The sequence below is a fragment of the Vombatus ursinus genome, unplaced genomic scaffold (assembly GCF_900497805.2).
Source record: "Vombatus ursinus unplaced genomic scaffold, bare-nosed wombat genome assembly UNPS02014784.1, whole genome shotgun sequence".
NCBI classification, from domain to species: domain Eukaryota; kingdom Metazoa; phylum Chordata; class Mammalia; order Diprotodontia; family Vombatidae; genus Vombatus; species Vombatus ursinus.
This window is the reverse complement of record NW_020954562.1, coordinates 3,816,955-3,834,830: the sequence shown is the minus strand read 5'-3', so window position 1 is coordinate 3,834,830 and position 17,876 is coordinate 3,816,955. Positions and strand designations below refer to the sequence as shown.

General features: G+C 38.8%; 1 pseudogene; it reads right to left on the bottom strand.

Annotated features, from left to right (window-relative positions):
* Positions 1–13,077: 13,077 nt before the first annotated feature.
* On the bottom strand, positions 13,078–13,669 carry LOC114046482 (annotated as a pseudogene).
* Positions 13,670–17,876: the final 4,207 nt, after the last annotated feature.

Genomic DNA, 17,876 nt, shown 5'->3' with positions numbered 1-17,876 from the left:
TACCACTGAAGGGGACATGGAGGAGGCAGGGACAGGGGCTAGAAGTGACCCAAGCCCCCTCCCCCACTGCCCTTTGAATCCAGACTGTTAATGTAGTTTTCTCTCCTGCTCTTTGTATTTGAATATAAAAACACTGGGCCAGAGGCACTCCAACTCTTTCTACATCCGGACTGCGCAGAAACATACCTGGCCCACCGAGCCTGTTCTGCAGGCCAGCCAAGGGGATGTCCTGAAATGAAACCACAAGCAAATATTTTTTCAGCAAATGGCCCCAATCGCCGTGGTCTCATACACCATGTTGAACTTGTATGGCAGCTGTGAACCCCTTCCAGGTTTAATCCTTATTTACAGAACGCCAACTTTATATTTGTTTGTTTTTGTTTTTCAGCTGATGCCTTTTAAAAATAGTTACTTCCCAATACACCATTGCCCTTTTCCTGTCTCTCCCCCTAAGCCCCCAACAATGAGCCCCTTCTTTGGAACAAAGGAAAAATTAAGCAAAACCGAGGGTCAAAACAACCAGGTCTGATTAAATGAACAGCATCCTACCCCCATAATGTCCACACTCACTACTCATCTGTACCTGGTGCAGTGGTGTGAATTTGGGTACCCTGTATTAGGATTCAGATAATCTGGGTTCGAATCTTAACAATGCCACTTACTACCCATGCAAGTGGCACTTTGAACAAGCCACTTAAATCTCTCTAGGCCTGTTTCTTTCTTTCTTTTTTTTTTTTTAACATTCATTTTATTTTCCTTTTTTTTTTAAAGGCAATTGGGGTTAAGTGACTTGCCCAGGGTCACACAGCTAGTAAGTGTCAAGTGTTTGGTCTAAGGCCGGATTTTAACACAGGTCCTCCTGACTTCAGGGCCGGTGCTCTATCCACTGCGCCACCTGGCTGCCCAAGGCCTGTTTCTTTATCTGTAAAATGAGGGGTTGTACTAGGTATCTTCCTAGCTCTAAGCCTATGATTCTTATTCATAGATGGAAAAATTCCACATGCAGATGATACCAAGAATATGTAAAGAGCCCTTTCAGGGTTAACTCCTTGTTAACAAAGTTAAAAGGATTAAAGGAGGAGGCCTTTTGTTCTGGAATTGAAGATGCCTCTGTATGCAAAGCAACAACAACCCCAATGATAATAACATGAGAGACTTCTTTCTTCTACTGATGATATCTACTTGATTAGGCATGAAACCTCCTTACCCTGTAAAATCACTGGCCCACTGATACCACATTAAGGCTACCACTAGTCCATTTGTTGTTTCAGACTCAAGAGGTAGACACCTATTCCATGAAAGGAAACCTGCAAAGCCCCATGAAACTTCAGGGAAGTATGTTATAAAAAGAACCATCTAGTCCCAGAGAAAAAAAAGAAATATAGGGCAAAAGAGATAGTCTTGGGTGGACACAGTGGCGAAAGGTAAGGAGTCCCTGAGCCAAGCTGGAAGCTGGAGGAACACAAGATAGCAGCAATGGAATGGAAATGGTGAAGTTCCCAGCAACTGAAATAACTTTAGGACACAAATACATGGAGCATCCATGTTTTTGGTTTTTTTAAACATCAACTTAGAATACAGTGATAGTGAGGCACGTGCATAGGATACAAATGTGGCAAAGAGAACTCACAACTCTTGGTATGATAAAGTTGTCCTTTCTCTTTACATAGAGTCCTTATAAAGCTCCCCTTGAGTGCAGCATCTCTGGTAGATGGGTTGCTCAGATGACTTCCCAGGATCTGCTCATTTCCATAGTGGACTCTCTTCTCTGATTCCATGGGTCCCGTTCCTCAAAGCTGCTTTATCCCTCAAATAACTGGCTTTCTACATATGTCTGCCTAGAGTTTATTTCTGTTCCCTTAATTGTGCCTCAGATTATCTCAAAACCACAAATTCTTGAGCTAAAGAAATGGGTCCCTCCTTCTGGGCAAGTTGCTGCTAGAATCCATGACCAAAGTGTGAGTGAGAAAAAAAGGCATATTGGGTAGATCTGCTGTGGATGGTTTATGAAAGAACCCAGAAATCACACAGGATAAGGATGTATGGATTAGTTGTGATTTGATTTAGCATCCACACTGAAAAAATTAGGGATCTATCAAAGTATGCAAGTGCTATTCTACTTTCACAATTTTTTTTCATTATTTTACTTGAAATTCTTTAACTTTTGTTCTTCCAAAAAGAATCCTGTCATTTTGTCTAGTTATTAAAAAAATAAGCCCTTTGATAGTTTGGTATAGTACTAAATCTATAAATGATTTTGGGTTGTATCATCATTTGCTATTATACTAGTATGACCCAACCATACTCAATGAATATAATTTCAATTATGTAAGCCTTTCTTTATTTTTATGGTGTTCTATAATTGTATTTATGTTTTGAGTGTGTCTTACTATGTTTACTTTCAGATATCTTATTCATTTCATAGTTATTATGAATGGGATCTCTCTATTATTTTCTCCTGGTTGATAATTTTTCATGAATTTATTTTGTGTTGGGATACCTTTCAGAAGGTATTAATCATCAGTCAAAATGCATTTTGTGGGCATCTTCTATGTGTCAGGCACTATGCTAGGCACTAAAGATGTGAATCCAAAGAATGAAACCATTTTTTGCTGAAGCTCTGGGGTTTTCTAAGTAAAACAATTGCACATAGAGATAATTTTTTCTCTTCTAAGAATGGAGTCTTGGAGAAAATAGCTTATTCCCTAATGAGGGAGAAAGTCCCTTTTGCTTAGTGGAATTTACAAATAGCACTAGATCTCTATGGGAGCATGGCTTCAGGACAACACATACCTTCCAGCATTTTCTATAAGGAGGTATCTGTCTTGCAATGGAAAAAAAAAATCATAAAATGGTGACTTTCAAATTATGAGGGTGACGAGGAGCATAAGTTTTATATGTTGATTTCAAACATATGTATGCACATACGTCTTTTAACAATTTTTAACAATAGTTGGAAGAAATACTTCCATTTCCCCTCTCCACTCTGCTGACACACACTCAGTGTTTGCCATGAATGCAGGGAGAGAGGGAAGTCATTGTATCTTAGAAAAGGCAGTGAGATGGAATGGACTTGGGGGTCCTGCTGCTGGCATTAAGTAGTTGTGGGACCTTGGACAAGTCAGTGAACAATCATTTATTAAGCACCTGTTGTGTACATTCCAAGCACTGTGCTAAGCTCTGGGGATACAAGGAAAGGCAAAAGACAATTCTTGCTTTCCAAGAGCTCACAGTCTAATGAGAGAGATGACATGCAAACAACTATGCACAAACAAGATCTATATAGGATAAGTTGAAGATAATCAATAGTGGAAAGGCACTAAGCATTAAGGAGGAGTGGGATAAAACTCAGTTTCATCGTGTCTACAATTGGGATAATGATACAAAGCAGGATCGGTTTTTAATTTTTTTTATTCTGGATTTAACTAATACCAAATAAAATGTGTTCCTATATTCAAAGTAGAACAGACCATACAGAGTTGTTAAGATGCTCCAACAAGATTATTGTATTTAAAGCATTTTACAAACTTTAATAAAAAATGTATAAACTTCAGTTATATTATTCTCTATATTAATGGAGGTCAGCACTTCAAAGATAATAGAAAATACACACATGCACAGCTCTCTGAAACATCAGGAACCAATCTTCTCTGTGGTCTACCAATGAATAGTGGGGTGAAGAGGAGGAAGGGAAAAGTATAATGAGTTTACTTTGATTAGACCACAGGATGTCATGAGAGAGCCCAAATCTCTACCACAATTGGACCCTCAGAATCTAACTGGCTTTACACATTGGGTTTCTAAGAAAGGTAGAATATACTTAACAGTTATATATGACTATTCTTGGTAGAATCACTGAATTATTTATGTATGGTGGTTGCAAAATATATTTTATTCCATTTTGGCTCCCATTGTTTATCTATTTCCTTTCTTGGACCTTATTATCCAGAAGCCCCCTATTCTTCTGCTAATTTATCCTTTTGTTCATATAATTCCCTAGGCCTCCTTTTCCCTTCTATTTGAACTGGAAGTCAAGAGATTTAGGCTCTTGACGACTCTGCCACTAAAATAGCACTGCTCTGTGCCTCAGCTTCTTCATCTGTGAAATGATGGAGTTGAATTAGAAGATCTCTAAGGCTCTTTCTTGTTTTTCAGTTGTTTCAGTTGTGTCCAACTCTTTGTGGCTGCATTTGGGGTTTTCTTGGCAAAGATACTGGAGTGGTTTGACATTTCCTTCTCCAGTTGATTTTACAGGTGAGGAAACTGAGGCAAACAGGGTCAAGTGACTTGCCCAGAGTCACACAGCTAGTATGTGTCTGAGGTCAGATTTGAACTCTGGTCTTCCTGACCCAGGGCTAACACTCTTATCTATTGCACCACCTGGCTGTCCCAAGGGATCTTCCAGCTCTAATATTCAGGGACCACATTGAGTTGTCTGCTTTGACAATTCATTTGCCTGGGGCAGAGGTATATGCTCAGTGTGCTAAGAGCAGCAATTATTCTGACTCAGAATTCTAATACAAAAGCTGTGTCTGAAGGACTAGAACCCAAATTTTCCTGACTCAGAAATTGGCCCTCTGTTTGCTACTCCATGATACCTTTCCAACCAGATCTGAATACACCTAATTATGCTATCATTGCCAGTGGTGTCAAACTCAAATACGAATGGATCCCTGCAGGGTCCTGTAGGTTTAACCTAGAAAACCAATTAACATTATCTGTGTTATCTTTTATTTTAATTTACTTTGTTACACATTTCCCAATTATATTTTAATATGGTTCAGCAGCACTTCAGAGTTTTGTGGGAGCTTGTAGCCAATGGGTACTGAATTTGATACCTCTCTGTCATATTCACAAGAATGGTATGAGAGAATCTGTCAAATCTTATTTAAAATCTAGATTAACTATATCTATAGCATTCCCCTTCTTTATCAGTGTAATTCTGTCAGTGGAGTTAATCTGGCATGACCTATACTTGAGGAAGCCACGATAGCTTTTTGTGATCACCGCTTCCTTTTCCGAAGGTTTAATAACCATTCCCTTAATGATTTTTTCTAGGATTTTTTTTTTTTTACCAGGAATTGAAGTTAAGTTCACTAGTGTATAATTTGCAGACTCCACTCTCTACCCTTTCTTGAAAGTTGGGCATTTGCCCTTCTCCAGCCAGTCCTGTGTCCCTTCTCTCATTCTCCATGATCTTATAAAGTTCATTGACTGTAGCTCAGAAATCACATCTGGCAACTCTTTCAGAATCCTGACAAGCAATTTGTTTGGGTGACTGGAACTCCTTAAGGGCTGCGAGGTGCTACTTATCCTGGGTGTCAACTCCCTATCAGCTATTTTAATTCTGCCTTTTCCAGTCCAGAGATTCTTCCTCATGGTGGGGAAGTAAAACAAGTATTGAAACATTTTTTTTTCCTTTTCTTCAGCATGCATTAACATTGTCTCAACCACCCAGAGCAGAAATTATATCCCTTCTTTGATTTTCCTCTTTTCCACATTCCTTGACTGTCTCTGCTAGCATTCCTGATATTATTTCTGCATAATCATGCTAGGCTTGTCTAGACATCCTCCAGCATCATCCTCTCATACTTGCAGCATCCTTATGGATGATGCATCCTTTAAAAAAATAATCTGAGTTTGTTGATGACTTCCCTGGTCTTTTTAGATAACTCATCAGAATCCTTTCTCATTTGTTCTTCAGAATTTTATTCTTGAGAGCTTCCTATCCCTCCTGGGCTATAGAATCACAGGGATGCTACGTAACCTTTTTTCCAAGTGAAATTTGAAATTTGTTTTCCCCAAATCTAGGGCGTATGCTACACTATGTCTAGTATTCTTCTCTCTCACAGATTCTAGGATGGAGTAGTTATTTCCCCTGAGGTTCCCATAATTTCCTCTTCAGAATCTAGTTCCTCTTTGAATTATTTTTGTTAAATATTTTGGACAATTGCTTCCCCAAAGCACTGAACTGAGTTTAACTGGGAATGCTTTCTGTTATTTTTTGGCTAGTGAGATTCATTGCCTCAAGTTTTTTTCTTCTCTCCAAATTCTCTAGAATTTCATATTCTTGAGTCCAGGAGGAGGAAAGAAGCAAACCCTTCCCCTGTTCTTACTTCAGAATTCTTCTAACATAATTGCCTCTGCTTTTAGGAAGATCCCTGTGAGGAAAGCATGGCACATCAGTTGACCATCTTCCATAGTATTAATGGATTCTCCATGTTCTGTGCCTTGGATTTCTAGTTTGTCCTCATTCAATTAATGAATTGAAGTGGCACTAGCTTAGAACAGGTTGTGTCAGACAACAATTTGAGGGCTAACAGTGCCTCTCTTACCTGAGAATAATGAAGTTCTCTGGAAATAATGAGCCATTAGTGTTGCAGGACTAAGAAGGTGTTTATGGATATGTGGCTTGGAAGCCACCCAAAGGGGAAGTTATTTTGGAGATACTGTTTTGCCAGCAATGCTATCTACTCCACATGCTGGGAGATTGAGATCAAGGCCACATGAACTACAGTACTCACAACCTCAAAAACAGTCACCTTCTTATTTAATGCAGAAACTGGGTCCCACATTGGTGCTGTATTTTGAAGTGGTAGAGAGAGGATCACCAGCATTTCCTAAGGAAAACAAACTTAAAAGGTGATATGACTTATGGGGCTAAGATATGTAAAGTTCTTTGGAAACCTGAAAGGGTATTGAGGGAGGATGGGGCAGTAAAAAAGAGCACAGGGGATTCTGAGCCAAAGGACCTTCATTCAGATCCTCTGGGTCCTCCATTCTATTCCCATGTGATGCTGAGCAAATCACCTCACCTTTTTCATCCTCTGAGGCATCCAGGGCTCTTTCTAGCTCTAAATTTGTAATTTTAAACACCATCCATTGAGATAGGTCCCTGATACTGTCATGAATGAATGAATATGCATTATGCTAAGTCCCCAGAAGATAAATAGAAAAGTAAGACAGTTCCTGCCCTCAGGGGGCTCACATTATAGTGGGGAGACAACACACATGGAAGGGTTCAGCTGCAAGATAGACAGAAAGGTCCCACGGTCCTAGGGTGCAGCAGCAAAGCAGATGTTAAGAAACCTTGAGTGTCATATCCACTGATGAAATCATGAGTTCCTGAAATTTAGCCATTTGACAGAGCCAAAGTCTTGGGTGGTAAGAACATTCTTTCCTGGGTCTTCCTTCTGTATTAGTGGCTGTAGTATATGCAGGAGTAATTGCTGGGCTGCCTCTCCAAAGGGTGATGGCTCAGGGCACTGGGCTGGAAGCATTGCTATTCCTGAGGCTTTCGGGATCAGGGTCCTGGCCTGTCTCCATCATGGTCTCTTGTAAGATGGTGGTCAAGTTGGTGGTGGTGCTTGGTATTTGGTGGGGATGGCTGGCCCCTTCTCCATAGGGCTGGGTTGGAAGGCTGGATAGGTGGCCTGGAAAGCATCACTGGATCATACGGTATGTGGTTGAGAATAAGGGGCAAGAAGGAAGGGAGAGGCTATGAAGAAATTTAAAAGCCAAATAGAGGATTTCTAGAGACAGTCAACTTATTTCCCACCGAATAGTAGGAACTGGAGGCAATTTGCCTCAGAGGGTAAATCATTCTAGACATTCACATTAAATGAACAGTTAAATTGTCAGTGATTCCAAAACACTTATATAGGAAGGGAAAATGTGCTATGATAATTATTTTCCTCAAATTGACATAGTGTTGTTCAGAAGCCTTTCCCACTGTCAATAGTCAAAGAGAACTTTGAGGTCTTGATACTGGAGAGGAGGGCTTCTTAATACACATTGGGAAGTCAGAGGTTAACTCATCCGCCTGAACATTCTAAGTCTGCTATATCAATTCATTAAAAGCCATTCAACAAACATTTATTAAGCATGTGTAATATGCAGAATTTAGATATAAAGTGAAAAAAAAAAAACAAAAAAGAACCAAAAAAAAACCCCAAACAAGAAAACCTAGTACTTGTGGTCAAGGAACTCACATTCTACTGGGTGAGACAAGATATAAATAATTGTATAAATAAGATATATACACTGAAAATGGAGAGTAATCTCAGAGGGGGAAAGGGCAGATGGGAGTAGCCCAGGTTGAGAAGGGTTTCTTGGAGAAAGTAGGATCTGAAGGAAGCCAGTGAAACTAGGGGACTGCCAATGCAGAGGAGGAATCGGAAGATAGGATGTTATGTGCGGGGAAAAGTAAGACCAGGGTCACTGGATAACAGACAACATGGAGGGAAGCAGAATGTTAGATAGATGACTTTAGAGACAGAAAGCAGCCAAGCTGTAAAGGGCTTTAAATGACAAACAGAGGATTTTGATATTTGATCCCAGAAGTAACAGAGCTGTGGGAATTTATCGAGCAACCCTTTGGGGAAATGACTGGTGTTTGGAGAGACTTGAGGCAGGGAGACCCAATAGAAGGCTAAAGCCATCATCCAGGTGTGAGGTGATGATGTCCTGAACCTAGAGAGGCGGCTGTGGGAGTAGAGAAAAAGTAATGTATTTTAGAGATGTTGTAAATGTCGAAAATGACAAGATTTGACAGTATTCATAGTGAAGTCACGGTAATTGCTCACCAAAAATTTCCAAAAGGCTGAGAGAGAGGAGGTCTGTTATCTTTGAATAATCACAACCAGAGTCTGATGGCAGGAGGGTTTGGATGCAAAATGAATTGAAAACCAGAGACTGACTTGACAGACTTTGTTATTTATTTATAAGACAGTTGATGGATCCCGCAGAATAATGTTTACAATGGCTCAGCTCCAGTTTGGGGAGATGTGTTCTCATTTACTCATTATTTCCTTGAGTTTCAGGTGTCTTTGGATATTCACATCCCATATTATCTGTATTTTCAAAGAAAGCAGTCCCAAGCTTTAGCCTTTGCTGGAGGGTGATGGGGAGGGAGGGGATAAGGGTATATATTTCAGTAGAAAACTTGGAAGGCTGCCATCACAAACAGACAGAAAACATTCCAATGCAGAAGCTCTGAACCGTCTTATATATAAGAGTTTTGTGATTTAATTCAAGGCATCCATTCACAAATAGACCATCCAGCAGGATAACATTTTACATATTTTAAGGTTTGAAAAGCATTGCACATATGTATATGTGTGTATATATATCTCTTGCATATATATTGATCCTGTATATATGATCTCTATGTATACATATGTCATATATATGATCTCATATAAATATATATACATATATATATGTATATATATATATGATCTCTTGATCCTTATAACAACTCTATGAGGTAGGTGCTATTATTAGCATCACCATTTTACAGATGAGGAAATAGAGGCAGAGAGAGATTAAGTGATTTGCTCAATTCCCAGCTTTCTACTAAGTCACATTAACCCTCATTAATATTTTAGATTTTCTTTTTAACTTACTGAAGAATGTTCCTGGTGACAGATTCTAGGTCTGTCCTCCAAAGACCAGGCTACCTATCACTGAGTCAGAGGAGCTCTTCTTGGGGACCACAGCAACTCTCAAACACCATCTGCTGACAACGATGTTAACAAAAACACAACTTCAAGAACTTCAAGAAATATTTTTTAGGAAGCTTACCAAGAGATACTCAGAAATCATTGTTAATTGGCATAGAGATCTCCTAACATTTCTTCAGTGATTTCTCCAAGGCTAGAGGGTGAAGTTTTAAGTAAGCCTTTGTGTGGGTTTAAGAAGACAGGGAGAGGAAGACACTGCTTACATTTAGCATAGCTTTTCTTTTCAAGTTTCAGGTTTTGAACATCTTTGGGTCTTCAGTTTTTCATTGAGAGCTTCCCATGTGGCCAGGGCTGATTTCCCCTCTAGGACCCTGAGCTATGGGATCCTTCCTATCCTTTCCCTGAATCCTTTGAAATATGCTCTCCTCAAATTGAGGCTGTATGTCAGATAGCCACCCCTTATAACAAAAAAGAAAAAAAGAGGGGATAAAACATTTTAGCAAAATTAAGTTACATATTAAAAAAAAAAGCCTGACATTATTTGCAGTGCTCTAAACCCATAGTCCTCTACTTCTGCGAAGAAATGGAAGGAAAAAAGTAAACGATATAATTAATAATTTTAGTGAAGTTGCTGGATATAAGAAAAACCCTCATAAATCATTACTATGCCCTTATATAACCTACAAAAGTCAGCAAGAAGAGCTAAAAAGTGAAATTCCATTCAAAATAATTATAGAAGCTATAAAATATTTGGAAAGTGTATTTTTCTAAGATTCAACCAGAGACTATGTGAATCTAATTATAAAATAAAATACAGACTCAAATAATTGGAGAAACATTAATTGTTAATAGCTCAGTGGGTAGACTGAGCTGATATAATAAAAATGGCAATACTACCTAAATTAATTTACTCAATGCTGTATCAATCGAGATCCTAAAAGAATATTTTATAGAGCTAGAAAAAACAATGAAATTCTTATGGAAGAATAAATGGTTAAAAATCTCAAGGGTAATAATTTTACAAGTGGGAAAGGGCAGGGGGGGCATATCAGTACCTGATCTCAAACTGTACTACAAGGCAGTAATCATTAAAATGATTTGGTACTGATTAAAAAAAGAGAGAAGTTGTTTAATGGAACAGATTAGGTATACACAAATAGAAGCAAACAAACACCTTGGCATAGTGTTTGAGACACCCAAAGACTCTGGGGTAGCATTCATTATTTGACAAAAACTGCTAAGAAAATTGGACAGAAGTTTCAGACTAGCACCTCAAACCATATACCAAGATAGTTTCAAATTGATATGTGATCTAGATATAAAAGGTCATATCATAAACAAATTAAAAGATCCAGGAAGAAATGAACTTTTTGATCTATGGGTAGGGGAAGAGTTCATGAGTAACCAAATGATAGCAGCTCATGGAAGATAAAATTAACAATTTCTATTATATACAATTTTAAAAGGGTTTGCACAAGCAAATCTAATGAAGTAAAAATTAGAAGGGAAATGGATAATTGGGGGAAAAAATCTTTGCAACAAGTTTCTCTAACAAAGGTCTCTTTTCTTTTTTTCTAATTAATTTTTTGGGAGGCTAGGCAATGGGGTTAAGTGACTTGCCCAGGGTCACACAGCTAGGAAGTGTTATGTGTCTAAGGCCGGATTTGAACTCAGGTCCTCCTGAATCCAGGGCCAGTGCTCTATCCATTGGGCCACCTAGCTGCCCCAAAGCTCTCTTTTCTAAGAGATATAACAGCCAACAATGGCCATGTGCCAGGCAATGTGCTAAGTGTTTTATGATTTACAGATATATAAGAAGCTGATTAATATTTATAAGGGTAAGACCCATTCCCTAATAGATCAATGATTAAAGGATATAAACAGGTAAGTTTCCAAGGAAGAAATCCAACCTGTCAACAATCAAATGAAAACATGCTATAGATCATTAAGAATTAGAAAAATGCAAATTAAAACTTTAAAGTTCTTCATATCTATTAGACTAGCAAATGTTGGTGGGGCCATGGGCAAACAGGTGCACTACTGTACTGTTGGTGGAGGTATGAATTAGTCCAGCCTTTCTGGAAAGCAATTTGGAACTATGCCCAGAAAGTTACCAAACTGTGCATCACCTTTAACCTAGTGATAACACTAGTAGGCCTAGACACCAAAGAAATTGAAGAAAGAAGAAAAGGATCTGTATCTACAAAAATATTTATAGCAGGGCAACTAGGTGGCACAGTGGATAGGGCACTGGCCCTGAAGTCAGGAGGACCTGAGTTCAAATCTGGCCTCAGACCAAACACTTGACACATAATTTGTGTGACCCTGGGCAAGTCACTTAACCCCATCTGCCAAAAAAAAAAAAACCAAACCCCCCCCCAAAAATAAATGCTTTAAAAAAAAGGGGGGCAGCTAGGTGGCACAGTGGATAGATCACCAGCCCTGAAGTCAAGAGGGCCTGAGTTCAAATCCGGTCCGAGACCAAACACTTGACACTTACTAGCTGTGTGACCCTGGGCAAGTCACTTAACCCCAATTGCCTAAAAATAATTACAAAAAATTCATAGCAGCTCTTTTTGTGGTAGTCAAAAATTGGAAACTAAGGGGTGGCGGGGTTTATTGGGGATTAAACAAAATGTGGCATACGATCGAAATAGAATAATATTGTTCCATAAGAAATGATGAAACAGATGATTTCAAAGGAAACTGAGAAGACCTTTATGAACCAATGAAAAGTGAAGAAAAGTAGGAGAACAATTTATAAAATGACAAAAACATTATAGAGAAAAACAATTTTGAAAAACTTTAGGGCTCTGATCAATGCAATGATGAACCATGAGTCCAAAAGAATAAAGATGAAACAATGCCACTCCTCTCCTGACAAAGAGGTGATGAACTTAAAATGTTGAAAGAGATGCATTTTTGGACATGGCTTAAGTATGTATTTATTATACCAGACTATATAGATATGTATTGCAGAATTTAAAAAATTGATTAAAGGGTAGTGGAAGAGATATATTAATTTAAAAATACTTGTTTCTTAAATAAAAAAACAATAAAAAATAAAAGTTAAAAAAACAAACAAACCAAAGTGAGGTGCTTTCTCATACAGGCCCAAGGTTGGTTATTTTTTTATATGTATGTACGTATGTATGTAGATATACGTATTTTTAAAAATTTTGCATCCCTGGGTGGGCTTGAATGTCATTATCATTTTTTTTAAAGTTTCAAGCACAATGATGAAAGTCATCAGAAGAACATTATCCTAAAAATTAGAATGATTTTTAAAAAAATGAAGGCCAACATATACTTAACATAGCCACAGCATGCTGTGGGCATTCCAACTTCTCTGCAAATAGACATACGCCAGTTCATTAGTCAGTTTAGTCCAAGGGTTTTTAACTTTTTTTGTTTGGAAAGCCTTTGGAAGCCTGAGGAAGCCTATGGACTCCTTGTCAGAATCATGTGTTTAAATGCATAAAATAAAACATAAAGAATTTCAAGGAAAACAATTATTAACTGAAATACAGTTATCAAAATATTTTTAAAAAAACAAGTTCACACACAAAAAAGTTCACAGACCCAGGTTAAGACTCTCTGGTTTAGTCATTCTCTAAATCAACAGAATTATCATCAGACTCATTCTCTTGTTCTCTTGGAACAAAGATTCATCCACTTCCCTGCTTTTGCCAGCTTCCTCTAAGAACTGAATAGACCGGATGTGTCAAAATTATGATCTGTCTGGAACAGCTGTTTTCCACTTATTTTTTTTCCCTTGCTTCTTCCTTCATTTTTTTCGCTTTAATTTCCAGGAGCTCTCTCTTTGCATCAAATTTAGCCTTCCAGCTTCAGAAATTCTTAATTGTTCCAGGAATGCCATGGAAAGAATGCTTTTTGGCTCCTTCTGTTTCTTCCTCTCTTCTAGTTTTGATTTGATCTATAATTTCATTTAGGTTTTTTATGGAACAGCTGATACTATATCTTTTAATCACTTTACTACATCTCAAGACATCATTATCTTCTAGATTTTAGTGGGAGAATATTTCAGAACAAGGGTTTCATCCGGGTACTTTTTCCCATAAGGAAACTGAAGGGCCTTCCAGACAGTTTTTATCATTTTCTCTTGCTTCTGACGTCACAATAATGGTGACACTGGTTTAATTTTCTGATGATACTATGAAGGAATCTCAGTAGATGGATTCCATGTCTGTCTACATGGATGGTAGATGATTCCAATACAGTTCACTGTATGGCTTCTTGCAGTTATCTGTCATTGTGGCCTAAAACACTGGTCTATGGCCTAAAATGGGGGTCTACAGAGCACTCAAACATGGAGAGCCGTAACCTAGAACCTGGGACCGTCATTGTTACTTCGCAGCATTCAGCTTCAATTTGATCATACTGTTATTGTTTTTGAAAGCTACTGGGCAAGTTAGCTGATGCAATAACGCCTCCCCTGGTGAAATCATCTTTTCTTGGTTTCTTTTTTCGGTCTAAATGTCAGACAGACTCTTGTCCAAAGCTACACAATGGATATTCTTCCCTCGTTTCAGAAATGTGTAAACCAGAATTAAGCTCCTGCTGTCTATAAAATTGTTTATTTGGGGCAAATGCATATTTTGCTTCCTCAGCACTCCAACACATGGCTTCTTCCTTCATGTTTTAAAAATAGAGGTTTTCTTCGTTGCCGTGAAGGGAGGATCACTGAGAGAGGAACTGCCTGTTTCACGAGAATGTTGTCACTAAATTTCTAGGCCTCTGGATTTGATAAGATCCAAATGTTGTAAAGAAAAGCTTGATGATGACTTGCTGTAGAAGTTATATTTATATGGGGAAAAAGGAAACTTTTTTTTTTTAAAGTGGAAGAGCATAATTATATTTTTAAAGCCCAAGAAGCGAGTGGAGGGAAAGGGGGAAGAAAGGAGGAATCAGACCTTATCCAGGGATTCCCTGTGTGGTACCCTTTCTCCTCGTCACCACATCAATATTATTTATTCATGCATTTCTACTATGCTTCCAGTGTATTTTTTTTTAAATAGCTGCCTCTCTGGGCATGCAAATCCAGGCCAATAAAAAAAACCAATTAGGGAGTGATAGTTCACTTTTACAAAAGGATTTAACATAAGATTTCTTCCAATTGCAAGGTCCCTTAGGCAGTGAAGTATTAAATTTAGGTTTGGATTACAGCCAGGAATTTAAACCTAAACTAAATCTAGAACTAAAGCTTTGTGAGTATAGTCAAACACTGAAGCTCAGTCACAGTGAATTGTCTTGGGACCTCTACTTGTTAAATTTCCATGGCACCCATCCCCAGTCTATCAGTCGTCTAAGGAATTAAAACTGGGAAAAGATGAGAGTAAAAAAACGGTTTTATTTAATTTAATTACATTGATTTTTCCTGCTAATCAGAGGAAAAAACTAATCAATGAGTGATTTAAATAAGGTAATTTTAACTATCCAGGTAAATTGTTCCATCCTGAGATCTGTCAGTCTGTACTAAAGAATAGTAAGAGAGGCAGTTCATTACAGAAGCAGAGCTAGCTTCAAAGCTGGGATGACCAGGATGTCTGGACTATTGCTAGAGCTGATCTCCCTTCCTCAGTAGTCTCCCCATTCCAGTTCATTGTCCACTTACCTAACAAAATGATTTTTCCTAAGGTGTAGGCCCAACCATTTGGTTGACTATTAAGTCAACTCCTCATCACCTCCAGTATCAAATATAAAACCCTCTGTTTGGCTTTTAAAGAAAGCCCTTCATCTCCTGGCCCCCTCCTTTCTTTTCAGTCTTCCTGCATGTTCACTGGTTGTCCCCCATGTCTAGAATTCTGTCTGTCTCTGTCTCTCTGTCTCAACAGTGGCTACCCTGACTTCCTTCAAGTTTCAGCTTAAGGGGCAGCTAGGCAGTTCAGCAGATAGAGCACAGACCCTGGAGACTGCAGGACTTGAGTTTAAATCTGGCCTCAGACACTTTTTAGCTGTGTGACCTTGGGCAAGTCACTTAACCTTGACTTTTGTTCCAGAAACGGTTGTCTCCTTTTAGGAAAAAATGAATCCCTATTTGGGATAATCATTGGTCCAAATCACTAAACCCATTTTTTTTTTTTTTTAGTCTCCATCCTCCTTGACCTCTGTGACTTCTGACACTGTTGACCACTGCCTTTCATGTTCTCCTCCTACCTAACTGCTCCTGCCCTGTCCCCTTTGCTGGTTCCTCATCCTCTCCAATAGAGTCCTTCACTTGAGATCATCTCTTTTCTTTGTACACTCTTCCTGGACACCTTGTTTACTTCTGTAGCTGACTATAGATTTCAAACTAGGATCTTAGAGGTCATTTTATAGACAGGAAAACTGAGGCATAGGAGAGGGTAAGAGATTTGCCCAGGATCACACAGCTAGTCAGTGTCTGAGGCAGGATTTGAATCTAGCTTTTCTTATATTACCTTCATTAGCTTTTTGCTTTTTCAAAATGCTGTCCAGAAGGAAACCTCTTGACCACGAAAGGTTAGCCACTAAATTTCCACTGTTTGGCATCCTTATGAAGATGATCTAACCCTACCCCAGCCACTTTGTACTGTAATTTTAGAGCTAAAGGGTACCAGAGAGACCTAAACCAAGTACTGGGCTCCAAGCCCAACACCCTATTTACAACATCATTCTGTGCTCAATTATACCAGAGGATTAATCCTGTATTACCCCTCTTCCTTTAAGCTCCATCATAGGAGCCTGAAGCCTTTTCCCTTCAAGGTGGGGAAAGTCTATATACTTTTTCTTGTTTCATTTTTCTTTTCTTCTGTGCCTTATCTTAAAAAAAAAAAGCATTTATACACCCTTCTCCCCCACTAAAACCCTTGTAACAAATGTGCCTAGTCAAACAAATTCTTGCAATGGACATGTCCAAAAATGTCTCTTTCTACATCTTGAATCTATCATTTCTGTCAAGAGATGGGTAGCATGCTTTATCATAGGTCCTCTGGAATTAAGGTTGGTCATTCATTGATCAGAATTCTTAAGTCTATCAAAATTTGTCTTTACAATGTTGTTATATAAGTTGTTCTGGTTCTGCTCCTTTCACTCTGAATTGGTTTATTCAAATCTGCCCAGGTTTCTCTGAAACTGTCCCTTCATCATTTCTTGTCATACAACCCATTACATTAATATAATTGTTCAGCCATTCCTCAATTGATAAACACGCTTTTAATTTCCAGTACTTTGCTACTGCCAAAAGGGCTGCTATAAATATTTTTGTTACCTACGTGTCCTTTTTGATTTCTCTCATCCCTTTGGGAGCCCACTAGCTGTATTTCGGGGTCAAAGGGTATGCACAGTCTAGTAACTTTGGGGACAGTTCCAAAATGCTTTCCAGAAAGACTAGGCCATAAGCTTCACCTACAAGGCGTTTATGTGTTTTCCCACAATCCCTCTAACATTTGTTATTTTCCTTGTCATCTCTGCCAATCTGATAGGTGTGAGGTGGAACCTCAGGGCTACTTTAATTTTCACTTTTCAGATTCTTAATGGTTTGAAGCATTTTTCACATGGTCATTGACAGCTTAGATTTCTTCCTTTGAAATTTGCTTGTTCATATCCTTTGACCATTTATTAATTTCTCTCAGTTTCCTTAACAAGCCAAATTAAAGGACTTCAGCTTTGGCTGGCTTGTCTACTTCTGCCAAACATAAAAAAAAGCATCCCAGCTGAAGCTATGACTGGTTGGTAGTTTTTCCACAATAAAGTGCTGTCTTCTTTCCCCATTCACTTTCCCCTTATGCCCTCCTCTTCCCCCATCCTAGCTTGTATTTCTTTGCAGTGATGTATACTAACAGAGATGTGAGACGGGCCTTTTATTATGTTCTCTCAAAAACAACTTGATACTCAAAATCAAGACCCTCGAAGTTGGCTTGAAGGCCCTAATACAAGGTCCTGATGACCTGCATGCTATCAAAGTGAGGGAGGAAGGGGCCCAGTGGTTAAAAATGTGGACCTGGAATCAGGAAAACATCAGTTCAAATTTGGCCTCAAATGCTTATTAACTGTGTGACCTAGGACAAGTCACTTAAACTCTGCCTGCCTCAGATTCTTCTGTAAAATGGGGCTAATATCAGGTAATACAGTGGAGGGCACATAGTAGGCGTTATTATGCTTATTCCCTTCCCTATCCAAGGCTTGCCTTGTGACTGCATAAATGACACTCAGAGATAATATCAGTTTGTTAAAGACCAGTTCCAAGAGCTGAAGGAGGCCTCTAATGCCACTGTCCAAGAGAACCTCACTTTGTGACCAAAGCCCATGAATCCCCCATCTGGTTAGCAGTAATGAGTCAGTAGCTGAGGGACTGTTGGTGTCCCCCAGGCAGAAGGGGGTTCCTCTCAAGGCTGCTAGCAAGCAACCTCTAAGAGGCAGGGTTTGGTCTTT